Here is a 21080-nt window from a genome sequence, read left to right on the forward strand (position 1 = left end):
GCCAAATACACACAGTCTATCAGCCCAGGAAAAAAATCACACAAAGCAGCATGTAAATAAATAATACACTGATTAACCTCTTAAGGACATATGACGGAATTTTTCTGTCATAAAACAATTAAGCAAACTGAAAGCTGTGTCCTTAAAGGGTTAATTAACCCCAACTGTTCAATAAACCCCCTTCAGAGGATATTAACCCTGGATCCTATCAAGGTATAAAGGAGCCACACTGTGACCCTGTTATAGATCCTGTGATACTCAACACAAATTGCTTACGAGCTGTTAACATTAGTCTGGATGGTTTCGCAGAAAAACGTTCCCTGCATCTCCAGACTCTAACTTTCATCAATACTGTCACTGAGAGATTGACATGACGACTTAAAACTCCAGTCCTATCTCGAAGGGCAGATACCCTTTTTCAGGACTCTCCGAATATTCTGATACTTTTCTGCCACCTCCTAACATGAAGAAAGGCAAAGAATGACTGGGGTAATGAGGAAGTGGGAGGGATATTTAAGCCTTTGGCTGGGGTGTATTTGCCTCCTCCTGGGGGCCAGGTGTTGTATTTCCCAACAGTAAGGAATTAATCATATACCCTATTAAGTTTACTAGACCTCTTTGGATTCTCCACGACAGACGAGTCGGATTCTTCCAAAGTAGCAAGAACCTCCTTTAAAAATACTCGGTGTTGTTCTAACTTAAAGGGACACTGAACCCAAATTTTTTCTTTCGTGATTCAGATAGAGCATAACATTTTAAGCAACTTTCTAATTTACTCCTATTAACATTTTTTCTTTGTTCTCTTGCTATCTTTATTTGAAAAAGAAAGCATCTAAGCTTTTTTTGGGGGGGTTTTGGCTCTGGACAGCACTTTTTATTGGTGGGTGAATTTATCTACCAATCAGCAAGAACAACCCAGGTTGTTCACCAAAAATGGGCCGACATCTAAACTTACATTCTTGCATTTCAAATAAAGATACCAAGAGAATGAAGAAAATTTGATAATAGGAGTAAATTAGAAAGTTGCTTAAAATTTCATGCTCTATCTGAATCATGAAAGAAAAAAATGTGGGTTCAGTGTCCCTTTAAATCTGAAATAAATCTCCTCTGAATCTGCAGAATTAGTCACTACAGTCTCAGAATCTAATATCTCACCCTCAGAAGCCACTGAGGTATCATCTTCATCAGATAATTGAGCAAGACTGACTAACGCAGCCTTTAGGGTAGTCAGAACGCTTGCTAACAGCAACATTGTTGGATTTCCTTTTTCTCTTACAAGCGACAGGAAAGGCTGATAAAGCTGCTGAAACAGTGGATGTTATCTGCGCAGCAAAATCTTTTGGTAAATAAACACCCCCAAGAGGATGCTGAGAGGAACCACAGGGCACTGCATGTGAAACAGATTGGGACGTTTGAGGAGAAAGATGAGGCATGGCATGGACAACATTATCCTGAGAGATAGACTCAGGAGAGTACACAACGTCATCAATTACTAGTGGGAACCAATACCCAAGCTAGAGGACACAGGCGACTAGGGAGGGACAAGACAGGCAGACCTAAACAAAAGGCACCACAGCTTGAAGAACCTTTCTCTCAAAGGAAGCCTCAGGCGAGGCGAAAGTATCACATTTGGAAAAAAATATGCAGAGAAGACCAAGTTGCAGCCTTGCAAATCTGTTCTACAGACGCTTAATTTTTTAAAGCCCAAGAAGACGAAAACAGCCTTAGTGGAATGAGCTGTTATTCTCTCAGAAGGCTGCTGACCAGCAGTCTCATAAACAAAATGAAATATACTTCTCAACCGGAGAGAACGAGAAGTAATAGAAGTCGAGAAACAAACAAACAGGGCTGACAAAAATCCTTAGTCGCCTGTAAGTAGAATTTTATAGCACGTATAACATCCAGGTTATGCAACAAACGTTCCTTATGAGGAGGAGGATTAGGACACAGCGAAGGAACAACAATTTCCTGATTAATATCTCTATCCGACCACTTTAGGGAGAAATCCCAATATAGAATGAAGAACCGCCTTATCTGCATGAAAGTTAAAATAGGACGAAACACACTTCAAAGACGAGAGTTCTGAAACCCTCAGAGCAGAAGAGATAGCATTAAGAAACAAAACCTTCCAAGATAATAACTTAATATCTATGGAATGCATTGGCTGAAACGGAGCCTGCTGCAAAACTTTTAAGAACAAGGTTAAGACTTCAAGAAGGAAAAACAGATTTAAACACAGGCCTGATTCTGACCAGGGCCTGAGAAAATGATTGGACATCTAGCACATCCGCCAGATGCATGTGAAACAGAATAGACAATGCAGAAATCTGACCTTTCAGAGAACTGACTGACAACCCTTTCTCCAGACCTTCCTGGAGAAAAGACAAAATCCTAGGAATCCTGACTCTACTGCAAAAATAGTCTTTGGATTCACCCAAACAAAGGTATATATGCCATACCTTATGGAAATTTTACGAGTAACAGGCTTGCGAGCCTGTAGCATAGTCTCAATGACCGAATCAGAAGACCCACGCTTAGCCAGAATTAAGCGTTTAATCTCCAAGCAGTCAGCTTCAGAGAAGCGAGATTTGAATGAAAGAATGGCCCGTGAGTTAGAAGGTCCTTCCTCAGAGACAACCTCCAAGGCGGTTGAGATAACATCTTCACTAGATCTGTCTACAAGATCCTGCGAGGCCACACAGGAGCTATTAGAATTACAGATGCTTTCTCCTGATTGATACGAGCAATGACTTGTGGGAGAAGAGGAAACGGAGGAAACAGGTATGCCAGACTTAAATCCCAAGGAACCGCCAGAGCATCTATTAGGGTGGCCTTTGGATCACCTTGGAAGCTTGGCGTTCTGCCAAGACACCATCAAATCCAACTTCGGCATCCCCCATTTGAGGGTTAACCTGGAAAAAACCTCTGGATGAAATGCCCATTCCCCCGGATGAAATATCTGTCTGCTCAGGAAATCCGCTTCCCAGTTGTCCACACCTGGAATTTGTATGGCAGACAGACTGCAATTGTGAGCTTCCGCCCACTGAACAATCCGAGCCACCTCCTTCATGGCTAAGGAACGCCAAGTTCCCCCCTGGAGGTTGATGTAAGCCATAGAGGTGATATTGTCCGACTGGAACTTGATAAACTGGGTTACAACTTAGGCCAAGCCATCAGAGCATGTAAATCGCTCTCAACTCCAAGATGTTAAAGAGGGGAGCCGACACTTCTGTGCCTCAAACAAGTCCCAGACTGCTTCCCAGCCCAGCAGACTGGCGGCCGTGGTCACATCACCCAGGAATGTCTCCAGAAGCACGCACCCTAAGACAGACACTCCTGAAAAACCACCACGGGAGAGAGTCTCATTGACTGATCTAGATCTATCCTCTGAGACAGATACGAACGTTCTCCATTTTATGGAAAAAAGCAAGGAGAATGATGTCCATGGTAAACATCAGACCAATTCCCTTCATACATTGGGTCACTGAAAAGTGAAGGAAAATCAACTGCAGCTAAATGCAAACTCCCAACCCTCTGGTTGCAAGATGGCTAATCTACCAGACTACTAGAGCTTGTTGTTGGTCGGACAGTAGACTGCAGAGAGAGGAAAGGAGTAAATCATTGATTATCTGACCTTTGTTAGAAATCTTCTCCTAGAGAGAGAGACTCTATTAAGGTCCCCAAAAGAAAAATCAGTCTTGTAGATGGAACAAGCGAACTCTTCTCCAGATTAATTTCCCATCCATGGGAAGGAAAATTGGATGAGATCTCTAGAAAAAGAGATTGCTCGAAAGAAGGATGACATCTGAACCATATATTGTTCAGAAAGGCACCCTGCAATACCTCAAGACCTAAAAGTCTTTCTGGGATGACGAAACCTGAGAAGATCCCGAATCATGGGAACAATAATACACATCCTTCAGGTCTATGTTTGTTATGAACAGACCTTCTTGAACCAAAAGGACAATGGATACTACTCTGAAGGTCAGAACCTGAGAAACTTGAGGTAAGAACCTAGATCCCGTTCCTAGACTGGGACTGGAAATATCAATCCCAAAGAAGAAAGTCCTAAACCCAGTTCAAGGAATGCCTTTCATCATACCTGGATTGCAGATACTCTAGAAAGAGAAATCTGCCCCTGGGAGGAAATCTTAGATTAAACTAAGTTTGGTTGGATTCCAAAAGACATGACTGACCCTGCAGAAAGAGGAAAAGGAAACTTTCCTTTAGTCTTACTCTCTTGATGTGTGGTAGAAAAACCTATTTTTTCACGTATAAAGTCAGAGGATAATTCTGCCAGACCAAGTTCAAAGAAGTTCTCATCCTTGAAAGGAAACGCCAAAAGCGTGGATTTGGAAGAAACATAAAATATTGAACCTGCAACAGCAGAACTATAAAGCCTAGGCTGTACCACTAAGCCACAGGTAGGCCTCTCAGCTAATCAAGATTTCAGCCACAATGCCCGGCGGGCTAGCACAGCAAGTATAATAAGAAAAGGCATTGCTCTAAAAGCACAATTAAACCTCCAGCATCTTATCCATGGATCCGTAAAGGAGCAGCTACCCTCCATAAGGATCGAAGTTCTCTGAGCCATAGTAGAAAAGCTCCCTTCTACTTAAGGCACCGTGCATTTTAACAGAGTCAGCGACAGGAAAATCCTATAAAAGGACGGGAGACAGGGAGAAAGGTATCCCTAGCATCTCCTATTCCTGTGAAAATATCCAAAGCACGTCTAGAAAAACACTTCCTCAAATGAAAGAGCATCATAGAAAAGATAAAGTTTACAAAAACTTATAAGGGTTGACAACGACAGGGGTATCGATGTGGTCCAAGTAGCTAAAACCTCCTTTAATAGTACACGAGGTGTGCAAGCATACATCTGAAAGAGATGACTTCAGCATCAGATGAAGGAATTATACTGTCCGAGTCTGAAATTTCACCCTCAGAGGCTACCGGCGAATACTTCTCACCAGATTTTAGGAGAAAGAGCAACCTATGTAGCAGAAAGTGGAGCAGAAACCTTACTACCTGAATCTTTAAAGGGACACTGAACCCAAATTTTTTTCTTTCGTGATTCAGATAGAGCATACAATTTTAAGCAACTTTCAAATTTACTCCTATTATAAATTTTTCTTTATTCTCTTGCTATCTTTATTTGAAAAAGAAGGCATCTATGCTTTTTTTTGGTTTAGGACTCTATCCACCAATCAGCAAGAACAACCCAGGTTGTTCAACAAAAATGGGCCGGCATCTAAACTTACATTCTTGCATTTCAAATAAAGATACCAAGAGAATGAAGAAAATTTGATAATAGGAGTAAATTAGAAAGTTGTTTAAAATTTCATGCTCTATCTGAATCACAATAGAAAAAAATTGGATTCAGTGTCCCTTTAAGTGTCCTCTTTGCCTGTAGAATAGGAAAGGCAGATAAAGCTGCAGATATTGCAGTGAATACCTGATCTGTAAAATCTGCAGGCAAATGCACTCCTCCATGAGATTGAGAGGAACCGTAGGGCACTGAACGTAACGCCATTAAGGCTTGGGACATATAGGAGAAAGCTGTGGCAATATCTAAACAGCATCATCCTGGGAGACATGAGGCTCAGAGGACAACAACCTATCTGTACACATAATAGCTTTACAATTTGACCAACCAGTATAGGGAATCAAAACAGTAACTCTCAGTTACTAAACTGCTTACTTAGCCATCTATGCCATTTAAGCAGAATGAAATGAAAATACATTAATTCTCTAAAATGTATCTAAATTTTATCCAGAGAAAACATGAGGCATTTCAAAGAAAATCTTTATTATTAAAAAAGATTAATAATAATTTATATTAAGGAACAGACCCCTGTTCCGTCAAGGACATTTTCCCCAACATTCAGACTTGTTTAAAAACGAGATACAAACCTACTGGTTGCTTACCACAACAGTGGTATGTACCTTTAATAAAAGGATTTCAAATATTTTCTCCCCTCCATACACTTGCATACTATTTGTGCGTTCACATAATTCTTTGTATGTTTATTGTGACATAAATCTCATGGAGATATAAATTAGAGACGGACACCACAAGAGCGTTGCTCCGATCTCAATCTGAGAACGAGGCTGGGCTTCAAGCTGAATCTACTATAGCCCAAAATGGCGCCACTTTGTTTCCTGAGAAGAAGGAGGTGGGAACAAGTAAACGGCATGAAGATGAAGCGCGCATACATCGCACTTCTATCCTGTCGTGAATGCAATAGTCGCACATAGTTCCCTGCAATTCTTCTCTTAAAACATTGCACCTCTCCGCTAAACTAAAAACGGAAGAAAAATGACACCTACTCTCATAGAAAAGGCGTCATAAAGGAAGAGCGCGCTCTCCTACTAGTCACTAATGCACAATAATTAATGTAGGCATAACAACAAATAAGTCAAGAGAGGGATACAAATAATTCTGAGCCCCAAATTAGAATTAACTCCTTCTACCTTGAAGATTAATCCTTAAGTCTCCAAAATCACACCATAAGTGCCTGCCCACTGCCAGAAAATATCCTTTATAAGGATTCTTTGTCCCAAAATAAGTAGAGGCCTGAACCCCTTTAGTGCCCGCCTCCTAGCCCCAGAAGACAAAAAGGCACTTACTTGCACATCCAGCTGTCCAGCAGGAGAACAGCACACCCGGCATAAGAGGACTCCACTCCTCACAGAGACCTGTGGAAAAAAGAAAGAACAGAGTAAACCCACTCTGACTTTCTACACTTAAGGAAGCAAATATGTTAGGAAAACGCAGCACGGCCCACATCACAAGTTCCTAACTGCTTTAAAGCCACCACTGCCCTACTGAAGAGACTAACATGGAGTACGGCTAGACCCAATCTTGAAAGGAAAGATCAGAGTAAACCTACTCTGGCTTTCAAACTCTTAAAATCTTGCTTGAAGTAAAAGAAATCCAATTTTCTTCAGACACCAAAACTTCACCTCCTCCATGTCACACTTGACGTCCTCTTTGCGTGCTTTGGTCTCCATGGCGACGTCAGCTCAGCTTTGCCGTTCCTTCAGCTGTTCACAGTTAGGCTTCATAGCCCGGGCTTCCAGGTTTCTTCGGTGCCCGTTTGTTGTTTCCTTCGTGGCTCCTGTGAGAAGAGTTCCGTATCTAGCTGCCTGATTGTCTGTTGCCAAACTCTGCAAGTACTGACTACTCTGTGTTAACCCTCAAACTGCCTGATTACCTGTTGCCAAACTCTGCAAGTACTGACTACTCTGTGTTAACCCTCAAACTGCCTGATTACCTGTTGCCAAACTCTGCAAGTACTGACTACTCTGTGTTAACCCTCAAACTGCCTGATTACCTGTTGCCAAACTCTGCAAGTACTGACTACTCTGTGTTAACCCTGAAACTGCCTGATTACCTGTTGCCAAACTCTGCAAGTACTGACTACTCTGTGTTAACCCTCAAACTGCCTGATTACCTGTTGCCAAACTCTGCAAGTACTGACTACTCTGTGTTAACCCTCAAACTGCCTGATTACCTGTTGCCAAACTCTGCAAGTACTGACTACTCTGTGTTAACCCTCAAACTGCCTGATAACCTGTTGCCAAACTCTGCAAGTACTGACTACTCTGTGTACACCCACAAACTGTTTGATAACTTGTTGCCAAACTCTGCAAGTACTGTCTACGCTGTGTTTAACCCTTCTTTTGTCTGAGTATAAGTTCTCTACCCCTGCATCCCTGGATCTGTGGAATAGGGAGGACTATTCCTGAACTACCTGAATAGAGCTCCTTATACTGAAGTCTACCCAGTTGATATCTGGCATTCCTATTCTCTCTCTGTGGACTCAGACCAACACTGCTCCATATCGTGAGTACCTTGTTTTATAGAAGTTGTCGTGGGGTCACGTCCTGGATTAAACTCAGAGTGCTAGGGTGTTGTTTAAGTTCGCCCTAGCATTTGGGTCTTCTTCTGGATATTTCTTAACCTGACACTCCATTGACAGAGGCAAAGAGAATGACTGGGGATTGTGGGTAGGGGAGTGACACTTAACAGCTTTGCTGTGATGCTCTTTGCCTCCTCCTGCTGGCCAGGAGTGATATTCCCACTAGTAATTGATGACAGTGTGTACTCTCCATCTCTTAGGAAAGAAAATAGCACAGGAAGGGCTAGAAACGATCCTCTTTCAAAGCTCAGTTTCCGTTTGCAACTCCCAGACAAAAAGACTCATTTTCTTATTCTTATGCTTTCAGAAGCGTTCACACGCACCACACACCTCCGCTCTGCAAGCCACTATGAGTAACACAAGCGGAAGAGCGGAGAGTCACGTGAGCACAAAGAAAAAGGAACTGTGCCACAGAGTGAAAGTGTGAGATCCCTAAGCGCTACATTATCTTTCTCCCAATTAAAAAAGACCCCTAAACAGAACCGATATGGTCCTAGAGTGCAAATAACACAAATCTCAACAGGGATTAATAAAATCCCCCTGAAAAACGTCCAGCCCAACTCAGCCTCAATAAATAGGGAAACACCTTAACCCTTTAAGCCTCAAGTTCCACATTGAAAAAATTGCCTGCAAAAAGTACTGCCCCAAATAAATTCCCATACACAGGAATTAAGAGACTCCCATATAAAGATCCACAGAGGATTAACCTCTAGAGTGCTGCCCCCAGAACCTAGAAGGCAAGAGCACTTACCAGTGGATCCAGCTGCAGGGCAGTAACAGCTTCTTAGGTGTGATTGATATTCAGTATCTGTCAGAGACCTGTAGAAAAAGAAAATACAGAGTAGCCAACCCTGGTTTTCTATCAAAGGGGTAGCATAGATGTTAGAAATAAAGCAAAGACCCCCTTGCCGCTTTCCAACTGCTAAAAGCCACCATTACTCTTACTAAATAGATTGACATGGACACAGCATAGCCCCAAATCCTTGCTTGCAGGGAAAAGTACCCATTAAAGAATCACACATCTTCAGACACCATCTTCGCACATCTTGACAATTAAAGGGACACTGAACCCAATTTTTTTCATTAGTGATTCAGATAGAGCATGCAATTTTAAGCAACTTTCTAATTTACTCCTATTAACAAATTTTCTTCGTTCTCTTGCTATCTTTCTTTGAAAAATAGGTATCTTCTTGGATTATAGCGCTGTATATTTTGTATTTTTTTGAAAAATAAGACATCTAGGCTTTTTTTTAGGTTCAGGACTCTGGACAGCAATTTTTTATTGGTGGATGAATTTATCCACCAATCAGCAAGGACAACCCAGGTTGTTCACCAAAAATGGGCCAGCATCTAAACTTACATTCTTGCATTTCAAATAAAGATACCAAGAGAATGAAGAAAATTTGATAAGAGGAGTAAATTAGAAAGATGCTTAAAATTTCATGCTCTATCTGAATTACGAAAGAAATTTTTTGGGTTCAGTGTACCTTTAACAGCTCTGCTGGGGTGCTCTTTGCCTCCTCCTGCTGGCCAGGAGTGAGTATCCCACTAGTTATTAGAATGATTTGTGTATTCTCCATGCCTTAGAAAAGAAATTAGCATTACTCAGCTGTCTCTACAAGGAGGAAAGAGTACTACTTTAAAGAGTTTTTATTTTTATAAATTTTAGACATTAATAACCAATTGGCTGATGGGGCTGTAATATATTGTATAAAAAGGTAAATACAGATTATAGTTAAAGGGGCAAGAAACTCAAAATTAAACATGATTCAGATAAAGCATGCTATCTTAACCAACTATCCAATTTATTTCTAGTTCTCTTGGCAGAACTAGAATAATACTGGCACTAGGACCTAGTAATACATAGGAAATAATGAACTAATCCTAATGATCAATTCGGTGCTAACCCCAAAAATATAGAGCATAAACAAACGGGAAAGGACAAAAGTAGGGGTTTGATATAGCACTCTTTCCTAAGATATAGAGGGGTTTTCCCTCATATTTTACTATACCCAATAAAGTTTATTCTTTTTACAGTTACCTTATATATTAGGATAGTTCTCTTGGCAACCTTTGTTGAAAAGTAAACCTAGGTAGGCTCAGGAGCAGAAACTATTATGAGCTAGCTGCTGATTGGTTGCTGCACATATGCCTCTTGTCATTGGCTCTTCCTGATGTGTTCAGACATCTCTTAGTAGTGCACTACGGCTTCTTCAGCAAAGGATACAAAGAGAATGAAGCAAATTTGATCATAAAAGTACATTGGAAAGTTTTTTTAAAACTGTATGCTCTATGCGAATCATGAAATTATTTTTTTTTCGTTTCATATCCCTTTAATATTAATATATTTTATATTGGACACATTAAAAGGGTTACAAATGATGTCTAAGTGAACAAATATTTCACCTAAAAGTCCATGCTATTTGAAATCAAATGGACTTCTTAATTGCTGAAATGAAGCTTCTAACACTATTACATTTATATTTTAAACGATGACATTCTATCGCGTCCCTTTAAAATGGCAAGGCTTTTGTATATTCGCCTATCGGATAAATCTAAATTTGCAAATTTATGAGCGCACTGCGCTTTCCCAATCACATGTGCAGTTTTTACAGACCTAAACACATGCGCATAAGATTTGTCGACCTCCTTGTATATATTTTTGCTTTTGTCACATAGGAGGATCAAGTAAGTCAATCAATCTCGTAGGAGGTTCCCTCACATGCGATTCTATACTCGGCTGATGTTGGCAATTGCATCACTGGGACAATACTTATGAACACCACATGTACAACTAAATAGCGCATGTGTGGGTACGTGCGCACGACCAGGAAGGGCCGTATCATAGAGAACTCAAGTTAACCACCTTGATTGGACAATGTTAACAAGTCCCATGGTGAGTTTGGAAATGGGCAGGATTTCAGAGTAAGATTGCGGTGTACTGAGGAAACAACGCTAAGGAAAGGTATTTGACTAAATTTACATTGTATATTGCCTTTCATATCCCTTTAAGTATAAAAAAAAATTCTAATTTTTTTTTTATTAGGCTTATTACAAAACGCACATTTTACTGAAGAAATGTGCATTCAGACTATTAGTTAGGAAACAAATACCAAATATAGCCGTCGCCAGGGGCAGTCTGCTATTTTCGGAGCGAGATTTCTTCATGTGAAAGCGCAACACACTAAAATCTGTGCAGACTTCATAGGGCTGAACTCACTGAATTCTATAAGAAAAAAGGACAGAACCAGGAAGTCCCAGAGAGATGAGAGATGCCTTCCATAGAAAGTAATGAGGCTCTCAGATGAGCACCTGGGATTGATATAATGTTTGTCTGCATCAAGTACAAATTAAACAATTGTTTTCACTACAATTTAACTTGCTTTTGCATCTAGTTTAGTATATATTACTTTTCTATAAGTTAAAGGAACATTGTACCCTAGATTTTTCTTTGCATAAATCTTTTGTAGATGATCCATTTATATAGCCCATCTGGGGATGCTTTTATAAAAATGTATGCTTTTGCTTATTTTAAAATAACTTTGTGCTGATTTTCAGACGCCTAACCAAGCCCTAAGGTTTTAGATGTATACAGATTTCTTCTGTTTGTATAATGGGTCTTTTCATATGCAGGGGAGTGTCTGCTCTCAGCCCATTTCAATGGGTGCCTCAGCCTTACCTCAAACAGTGCTAAATTGGGAATTTCTAAGTAAGTTTTTAAAAGGTTTTATGCTGGATTTGTAAATCTGTATCTGTACACATTATTCTTTATAGTATTGTCTATTACAGTTAAATTAAAATTGGTGTATACTGTCCCTTCTAATAGGTGAATTGTGAATTTTAAGAAAACTTCACATGCACACAGCTGGCGAGAAAAATCAGCGAGACCAGCTTTGTAAAAAGCTTACAGCATTTCAAGAGAATTGTGAGAGAGCTTCAGACATACCCTGGGAACTCCCCTGTCCCTCACACTTTCTGAAGCTGTCAGTTATAGTTTACAATGGAGCAAATACAAAATGCAATGTCATTTGTAAAAGATACACAGAAAAATACAAAGTATGGTCCCCTAATTTATTAAAGTAACACAGAAACTTTAAAAGCAAAATTAAAATTTATTAAATCTTTGCTGTTTATAGCATCTACATGCATTAAAATACAAAAGAGAAAGTACAAACCTTAAGGTAATAAAATATAAGACAATCTGAAGTGTAAAGTAAGATAAAATAAAAAGTGCCTTAGAGAAGAATAGCAAAATCTGCCTGTCTAGAATCTTGTGAGATCTTGCAGTGCTGAAAAATCATTTTAGATAATCTCATCTGAGTGGAGAGCTTTACAGGAGGCGTCTCTTATATCTCTGGATCCCACGTTCTGCCCTCTTCAGTGAGTTCATCACCTGTGATTTCTGCACTATAATTTCTCTCCAAGCAGTAGAATATTTTATTATCCAGCTCATGCCCCTATTATTTAGATTCTTTTACATACATACCTATGAATTTATCCCAACTCCTCAAAACACTGAATATGACTTAAGTTGTTATTTAAAGTGTCAGTAAACCTAAAAACATAATTTATGCTTACCTGATAAATTCCTTTCTTCTGTAGTGTGATCAGTCCACGGGTCATCATTACTTCTGGGATATTACTCCTCCCCAACAGGAAGTGCAAGAGGATTCACCCAGCAGAGCTGCATATAGCTCCTCCCCTCTACGTCACTCCCAGTCATTCGACCAAGGACCAACGAGAAAGGAGAAGCCAAGGGTGTAGTGGTGACTGGAGTATAATTTAAAAAATATTTACCTGCCTTAAAAAAAACAGGGCGGGCCGTGGACTGATCACACTACAGAAGAAAGGAATTTATCAGGTAAGCATAAATTATGTTTTCTTCTGTTAAGTGTGATCAGTCCACGGGTCATCATTACTTCTGGGATACCAATACCAAAGCAAAAGTACACGGATGACGGGAGGGATAGGCAGGCTCTTTATACAGAAGGAACCACTGCCTGAAGAACCTTTCTCCCAAAAATAGCCTCCGAGGAAGCAAAAGTGTCAAATTTGTAAAATTTGGAAAAAGTATGAAGCGAAGACCAAGTTGCAGCCTTGCAAATCTGTTCAACAGAGGCCTCATTCTTGAAGGCCCAAGTGGAAGCCACAGTTCTAGTAGAATGAGCTGTAATTCTTTCAGGAGGCTGCTGTCCAGCAGTCTCATAAGCTAAACGTATTATGCTACGAAGCCAAAAGGAAAGAGAGGTAGCAGAAGCCTTTTGACCTCTCCTCTGACCAGAGTAAACGACAAACAGAGAAGACGTTTGTCGAAATTCCTTAGTTGCCTGTAAGTAAAATTTTAGGGCACGAACTACGTCCAGATTGTGCAGTAGACGTTCCTTCTTCGAAGAAGGATTTGGACACAAAGAAGGAACAACAATCTCTTGATTGATATTCCTGTTAGTGACTACCTTAGGTAAGAACCCAGGTTTAGTACGCAGAACTACCTTATCCGAATGAAAAATCAAATAAGGAGAATCACAATGTAAGGCTGATAACTCAGAGACTCTTCGAGCCGAGGAAATAGCCATTAAAAATAGAACTTTCCAAGATAACAACTTTATATCAATGGAATGAAGGGGTTCAAACGGAACGCCCTGTAAAACGTTAAGAACAAGGTTTAAACTCCATGGTGGAGCAACAGTTTTAAACACAGGCTTAATCCTGGCCAAAGCCTGACAAAAAGCCTGAACGTCTGGAACTTCTGACAGACGTTTGTGTAACAGAATGGACAGAGCTGAGATCTGTCCCTTTAATGAACTAGCAGATAAACCCTTTTCTAAACCTTCTTGTAGAAAAGACAATATCCTAGGAATCCTAACCTTACTCCAAGAGTAACCTTTGGATTCACACCAATATAGGTATTTACGCCATATCTTATGGTAAATCCTTCTGGTAACAGGCTTCCTAGCCTGTATTAAGGTATCAATAACTGACTCAGAAAACCCACGTCTTGATAAAATCAAGCGTTCAATTTCCAAGCAGTCAGCTTCAGAGAAGTTAGATTTTGATGTTTGAAAGGACCCTGTATCAGGAGATCTTGTTTCAGAGGTAGAGACCAAGGTGGACAGGATGACATGTCCACCAGGTCTGCATACCAAGTCCTGCGTGGCCATGCAGGTGCTATTAGAATCACTGATGCTCTCTCCTGTTTGATTCTGGCAATCAATCGAGGAAGCATCGGGAAGGGTGGAAACACGTAAGCCATCCTGAAGTCCCAAGGTGCTGTCAGGGCATCTATCAGGACTGCTCCTGGATCCCTGGATCTGGACCCGTAACGAGGAAGCTTGGCGTTCTGTCGAGACGCCATGAGATCTATCTCTGGTTTGCCCCAACGTCGAAGTATTTGGGCAAAGACCTCCGGATGAAGCTCCCACTCCCCCGGATGAAAAGTCTGACGACTTAAGAAATCCGCCTCCCAGTTCTCCACTCCCGGAATGTGGATTGCTGACAGGTGGCAAGAGTGAGACTCTGCCCAGCGAATTATCTTTGATACTTCCATCATTGCTAGGGAGCTTCTTGTCCCTCCCTGATGGTTGATGTAAGCTACCGTCGTGATGTTGTCCGACTGAAACCTGATGAACCCCGAGTTGTCAACTGGGGCCAAGCCAGGAGGGCATTGAGAACTGCTCTCAATTCCAGAATGTTTATTGGCAGGAGACTCTCCTCCTGACTCCATTGTCCCTGAGCTTTCAGAGAATTCCAGACGGCACCCCAACCTAGAAGGCTGGCGTCTGTTGTTACAATTGTCCAGTCTGGTCTGCTGAATGGCATCCCCCTGGACAGATGTGGCCGAGAAAGCCACCATAGAAGAGAATTTCTGGTCTCTTGATCCAGATTCAGAGAAGGGGACAAATCTGAGTAATCCCCATTCCACTGACTTAGCATGCACAGTTGCAGTGGTCTGAGGTGTAAGCGAGCAAAGGGAACTATGTCCATTGCCGCTACCATTAAGCCGATTACCTCCATGCATTGAGCCACTGACGGGTGTTGAATGGAATGAAGGGTGCGGCAAGCACTTTGAAGTCTTGTTAACCTGTCCTCTGTCAGGTAAATCTTCATTTCTACAGAATCTATAAGAGTCCCCAGGAAGGGAACTCTTGTGAGTGGAACGAGTGAACTTTTCTTTTCGTTCACCTTCCATCCATGTGACCTTAGAAAAGCCAGTACTAACTCTGTATGAGACTTGGCAGTTTGAAAGCTTGAAGCTTGTATCAGAATGTCGTCTAGGTACGGAGCTACCGAGATTCCCCGCGGTCTTAGTACCGCCAGAAGAGCACCCAGAACCTTTGTGAAGATTCTTGGAGCTGTAGCCAATCCGAATGGAAGAGCTACAAACTGGTAATGCCTGTCTAGGAAGGCAAACCTTAGATACCGGTAATGATCTTTGTGAATCGGTATGTGAAGGTAAGCATCCTTTAAATCCACTGTGGTCATGTACTGACCCTTTTGGATCATGGGTAAAATTGTCCGAATAGTCTCCATTTTGAACGATGGAACTCTTAGGAATTTGTTTAGGATCTTTAAATCCAGGATTGGTCTGAAAGTTCCCTCTTTTTTGGGAACCACAAACAGATTTGAGTAAAACCCTTGTCCCTGTTCCGACCGTGGAACTGGATGGATTACTCCCATTAACAAAAGTTCTTGTACGCATCGTAGAAACGCCTCTTTCTTTGTTTGGTTTGTTGACAACCTTGACAGATGAAATCTCTCTCTTGGAGGAGAGAATTTGAAGTCCAGAAGGTATCCCTGAGATATTATCTCTAGCGCCCAGGGGTCCTGGACATCTCTTGCCCAAGCCTGGGCGAAGAGAGAAAGTCTGCCCCCCACTAGATCCGATCCCGGATCGGGGGCCCTCAATTCATGCTGTTTTAGGGGCAGCAGCAGGTTTCCTGGCCTGCTTGCCCTTGTTCCAAGACTGGTTAGGTCTCCAGCTTTGTCTGTAGCGAGCAACAGATCCTTCTTGTTTTGGAGCAGTGGAAGTTGATGCTGCTCCTGCTTTGAAATTCCGAAAGGAACGAAAATTAGACTGTCTAGCCTTAGGTTTGGCTCTGTCTTGAGGCAGGGCGTGGCCCTTACCTCCTGTAATGTCAGCGATAATTTCTTTCAAACCGGGCCCAAATAAGGTCTGCCCTTTGAAAGGTATATTAAGTAATTTGGACTTAGAAGTTACATCAGCTGACCAGGATTTTAGCCACAGTGCTCTGCGCGCCTGAATGGCGAATCCGGAATTCTTAGCCGTAAGTTTAGTTAAATGTACTACGGCTTCCGAAATGAATGAATTAGCTAGCTTAAGGATTCTAAGCCTGTCCGTAATGTCGTCCAGAGTAGCTGAACTAAGGTTGTCTTCCAGAGACTCAATCCAGAATGCCGCTGCAGCCGTGACCGGCGCAATGCATGCAAGGGGTTGCAATATAAAACCTTGTTGAACAAACATTTTCTTAAGGTAACCCTCTAACTTTTTATCCATTGGATCTGAAAAGGCACAGCTATCCTCCACCGGAATAGTGGTACGCTTAGCTAAAGTAGAAACTGCTCCCTCCACCTTAGGGACCGTTTGCCATAAGTCCCGTGTGGTGGTGTCTATTGGAAACATCTTTCTAAATATCGGAGGGGGTGAGAACGGCACACCGGGTCTATCCCACTCCTTAGTAATAATTTCAGTTAGTCTCTTAGGTATAGGAAAAACGTCAGTACTTGTTGGTACAGCAAAATATTTATCCAACCTACACATTTTCTCTGGTATTGCAACTGTGTTACAATCATTCAGAGCCGCTAACACCTCCCCTAGTAATACATGGAGGTTTTCCAGCTTAAATTTAAAATTTGAAATATCTGAATCCAATCTGTTTGGATCAGAACCGTCAGCCGCAGAATGAAGCTCTCCGTCCTCATGTTCTGCAAGTTGTGACGCAGTATCTGACATGGCCCTAGCATTATCAGCGCACTCTGTTCTCACCCCAGAGTGATCACGCTTGCCTCTTAGCTCTGGTAATTTAGCCAAAACCTTAGTCATAACAGTAGCCATATCTTGTAATGTTATTTGTAATGGCCGCCCAGATGTACTGGGCGCCACAATATCGCGCACCTCCCGAGCGGGAGATGCAGGTACTGTCACGTGAGGCGAGTTAGTCGGCATAACTCTCCCCTCGTTGTTTGGTGAAATTTGTTCAATTTGTACAGATTGACTTTTATTTAAAGTAGCATCAATACAGTTAGTACATAAATTTCTATTGGGCTCCACTTTGGCGTTAGCACAAATAGTACAGGTCTCATCCTCTGAATCAGACATGTTTAACACACTAGCAACTTGGAAATATTATTCAAGTAAAATACAATGAAAAACGTACTGTGCCTAAGAAGCACAGAAAGATATATGACAGTTGAAATCAATAAACTGAAAAGGTTACAGCATCAAACTTTGTAAAAACAAAACACAATTTTAGCAAAGGCTTGTTCCCATTAGCAAAGAATAACTAACCCTGATGGCATAAAAAAGTTAAAGAATAAATGTTTTTTTTTTGTTTTTTTTTTTTTTATCACAGTCAACTACAATCTCACAGCTCTGTTGTGAAGATTACTTCCCTCAAACAAGCTTTGAAGACCCCTGAGTTCTGTAAGATGAACCGGAACATGCAGGAAAAAACAATGAGCTTCTGACTGAAATTTTTGATGCGTAGCAAAAGCGCCAAAAAAAGGCCCCTCCCCCTCACACACAACAGTGAGAGAGATCAGTAAACTGTCAGAATTAGATCAAGCAACTGCCAAGTGGAAAAATAGTGCCCAAACATTTTATTCACCCAGTACCTCAGAAAATGAAAACGATTTTACATTCCAGCAAAAACGTTTAACATAAATTAAGAGTTATTAAAAAGCCTGTTGCTTGCAAATAGGCTAAAGTCTTATATACACAGTGTAATTCCAGTGAAGTACCATTCCCCAGAATACTCAAATGTAAAATATACATACATGATATTATATTGGTATGGCAGGATTTTCTCATCAATTCCATTGTCAGAAAATAAAAGCTGCTACATACCTCTTTGCGGATTAATCTGCCCGCTGTCCCCTGATCTGAAGTTTACCTCTCCTCAGATGGCCGAGAAACAGCAATATGATCTTAACTACTCCGGCTAAAATCATAGAAAAAAACTCTGGTAGATTCTTCTTCAAACTCTACCAGAGAAGGAATAACACACTCCGGTGCTATTAAAAATAACAAACTTTTGATTGAAGAAATAAAACTAAATAAAATCACCATAGTCCTCTCACACATCCTATCTAGTCGTTGGGTGCAAGAGAATGACTGGGAGTGACGTAGAGGGGAGGAGCTATATGCAGCTCTGCTGGGTGAATCCTCTTGCACTTCCTGTTGGGGAGGAGTAATATCCCAGAAGTAATGATGACCCGTGGACTGATCACACTTAACAGAAGAAATATAATGTTATATAATTCTGCACATAGTGCAGAATTATATAACATTATATTAGTGCTATCGTTATTAAACCTTATATTCCCTTTTAATTTTTTAAAATATGCCAGTTTTTCAGACCCGCTCCCTGTACTCTGCTGAGCGGGTCTGTTTTTATTCCACAGCGCATCGGGCCAGCTGTATAGTCACAGCCTGGCCCGACCGCGCCATAACACTAAGTGCAGCTCGCTCCTGCTGTCAGACAGAGCAGGAGCGAGGTGCACTTAGTGTTATGGCGCGGTATAAATGGTGCCAGAAAATAAAATAAATAATAGGGGACCGCCCATAGACAAGAAAAAATGTGCGTGGGCCATGGACTCTTTATCTGGTAAGCATAAATTATGTTTTCCTTCCTTACTGTTGGGAAAACTATACTCAAGCTCCAGAGGACACTGAATGAATAATGGGAGGGAACAAAAAGGAAGATGCGGACCCTATTCTGAGGGCACCACAGACTGCAAAACTTTTCTCCCGAAAGCTGCTTCAGACAAAGCAAAAACATCAAACTTGTAAAATTTTGAAAAAAGTAGTTAAGGAGGACCAGGTAGCCGCCTTACAAATCTGATCCATAGAGGCCTCGCTCTTAAAGGCCCAAGAGGAAGCCACTGCTCTAGTGGAATGAGCCGTTATCCTCTCAGGAGGACGGTGTCCCGCTGTCTCGTAAGCTAAGCGGATGACACTCCTTAACCAAAAAGATAGGGAAGTCGAATTAGCCTTCTGCCCCTTACGCTTCCCGAATAGATAACAAACAAAGAGGAAGGCTGTCTAAAGGAAGGCTGTGTAGATAGAACTTCAAGGCGTGAACCACGTCCAAATTGTGAAGTAAGCGTTCCTTTGATGAAGAAGGATTAGGACAGAAGGAAGGAACCACAATCTCCTGATTGATGTTGCAATCTGACACAACCTTAGGAAGAAAACCTAATTTAGTAAGTAAAACTGCCTTATCTGCATGAAAAATCAGATAAGGGGGCTCACATTTCAAAGAAGAGATCTCAGAAACTCTGCGCGCAGAGGCAATAGCCAATAAAAAGAGAACCTTCCAAGATAACAATTTAATGTCAACAGAATGCAGAGGCTCAAACGAACCTGTTGCAAAACCTGAAGAACAAGATTTAGGCTCTAAAAAGAAGCCCCAGATCTAAACACAGGTCTGATCCTAATCAGAGCCTTAACAAAGGACTGCACGTCTGGAAGCTCAGCCAGTCTCTTGAGCAATAAAACCGACAGGGCCGAAATCTGTCCCCTCAGGGAACTAGCAGAAAGGCCCTTCTCCAGCCCATCCTGGAGAAAAGATAAGATCCTGGCAACCTTAACTGTGCCAGGAAAAACCACGCTATTCACACCAGAATAAGTAGGTCCTCAACACCTTGTGGTAGATACGCCAAGTAACTGATCTACAAGCTTGAATAAGAGTATCAAGGACACTCTCAGAGAAACCTCTCTTGGCTAAGACTAAGCGTTCAATCTCGACGCAGTCAGCCTCAGAGAATCTAGATTTTGATGAACAAATGTACCTTGCATCAGCAGGTCTCCGACAAGGTAACTTTCACGGAGGAGATGAGGACATCCCAACTAGATCCGCGAACCACATCATTTGCGGCCATGATGAAGCAATCAGGATTACTGATACCCGCTCCTGCTTGATGCGGGCCACCACTCGAAGAAGCAGTAATGGAGGAAAAAGATATGAGTTTGAACCTCCAGGGCACTGCTAGTGCATCTATTAGATCCGCTTGGGGATCCCTCAACCCGTACCTGGGTAGCTTGGTATTGAGACAGGACGCCATGAGATCTATCTCTGGTGTCCCCCACTTGCTGCATATCTCTGCAAACACCTCTAGATGGAGAGACCATTCCCCTGGATGAAAGGATTGCCTGCTGAGAAAATCCGCCTCCTAGTTGTCCACACCCGGAATGTGGATCGCTGACCGCGAACAGCTGTGGGCCTCTTCCCACTTCAGAATCTGAGATACTTCCTTCATTGCCAAGGAACTTCTCGTTTCCCCCTGATGGTTGATGTAATCCACCGAGGTTATATTGTCTGATTGGAATCTGATAAATTGGGACGAACCCAGAAGAGGCCAAGCCTTCAAGGCCTTGAAAATTGCCCATAGTTCCAAAATATTGATCATGAGGGAGGACTCCTGGGTCCACAACCCCTGTGCCTTCCTGGCACCCCAAACCGCTCCCCATCCGGATAGGCTTGCGTCCGTAGTCACACAATCTATCAGGATGGTCTTAAGAAGCATGTCCCTCGGGACAGATGATCTGGACAGAGTCACCAAGAGAGCGATTCTCTCGAACGGCTGTCTAATACAATCTGTTGAGACAGATCTGAATGATCGCCGTTCCACTGCCTCAGCAAGCACAGTTGTAAAGGTCTGAGACGGAACCTGGCAAAAGGAATGATGTCCATGCAGGACACCATGAGACCAATCACATCCATACACTGAGCAACAAAGGAACTCAAGGAGGTCCGGAGGGCAAGACATGCCGAAATTAGCTTGCAATGTCTCTGGTCTGTTAGAAATGTCCTCATGGATATGGAGTCTATTATAGTACCCAGGAATTCCACCCTGGTACTTGGGATAAGAGAACTCTTTTCCAAGTTTATCTTCCATCCATGTGATCGAAGAAGACTG

The 21080-nt window shown here is 41.8% G+C and overlaps 1 protein-coding gene across 2 annotated transcripts in view; it reads right to left on the minus strand.

Moving 5' to 3' along the window:
* The window catches only part of TTC33 (tetratricopeptide repeat domain 33), an 880297-nt gene that overhangs the window by 852173 nt on the left and 7044 nt on the right, over nucleotides 1-21080 (minus strand). Inside the window, exon 1 of one of the 2 annotated variants that reach the window (XM_053701231.1) lies at nucleotides 9967-10021. The exons of the other annotated variant lie outside the window; for it this stretch is intronic. The gene's annotated coding sequence lies outside the window, so the exon portion shown is untranslated. Of the gene's footprint in view, nucleotides 1-9966; nucleotides 10022-21080 lie in introns of those variants that run through there. 2 annotated transcript variants of the gene reach the window in all.

Source organism: Bombina bombina, chromosome 2, assembly GCF_027579735.1.
Source record: "Bombina bombina isolate aBomBom1 chromosome 2, aBomBom1.pri, whole genome shotgun sequence".
In the NCBI taxonomy this organism is placed as follows: Eukaryota; Metazoa; Chordata; class Amphibia; order Anura; family Bombinatoridae; genus Bombina; species Bombina bombina.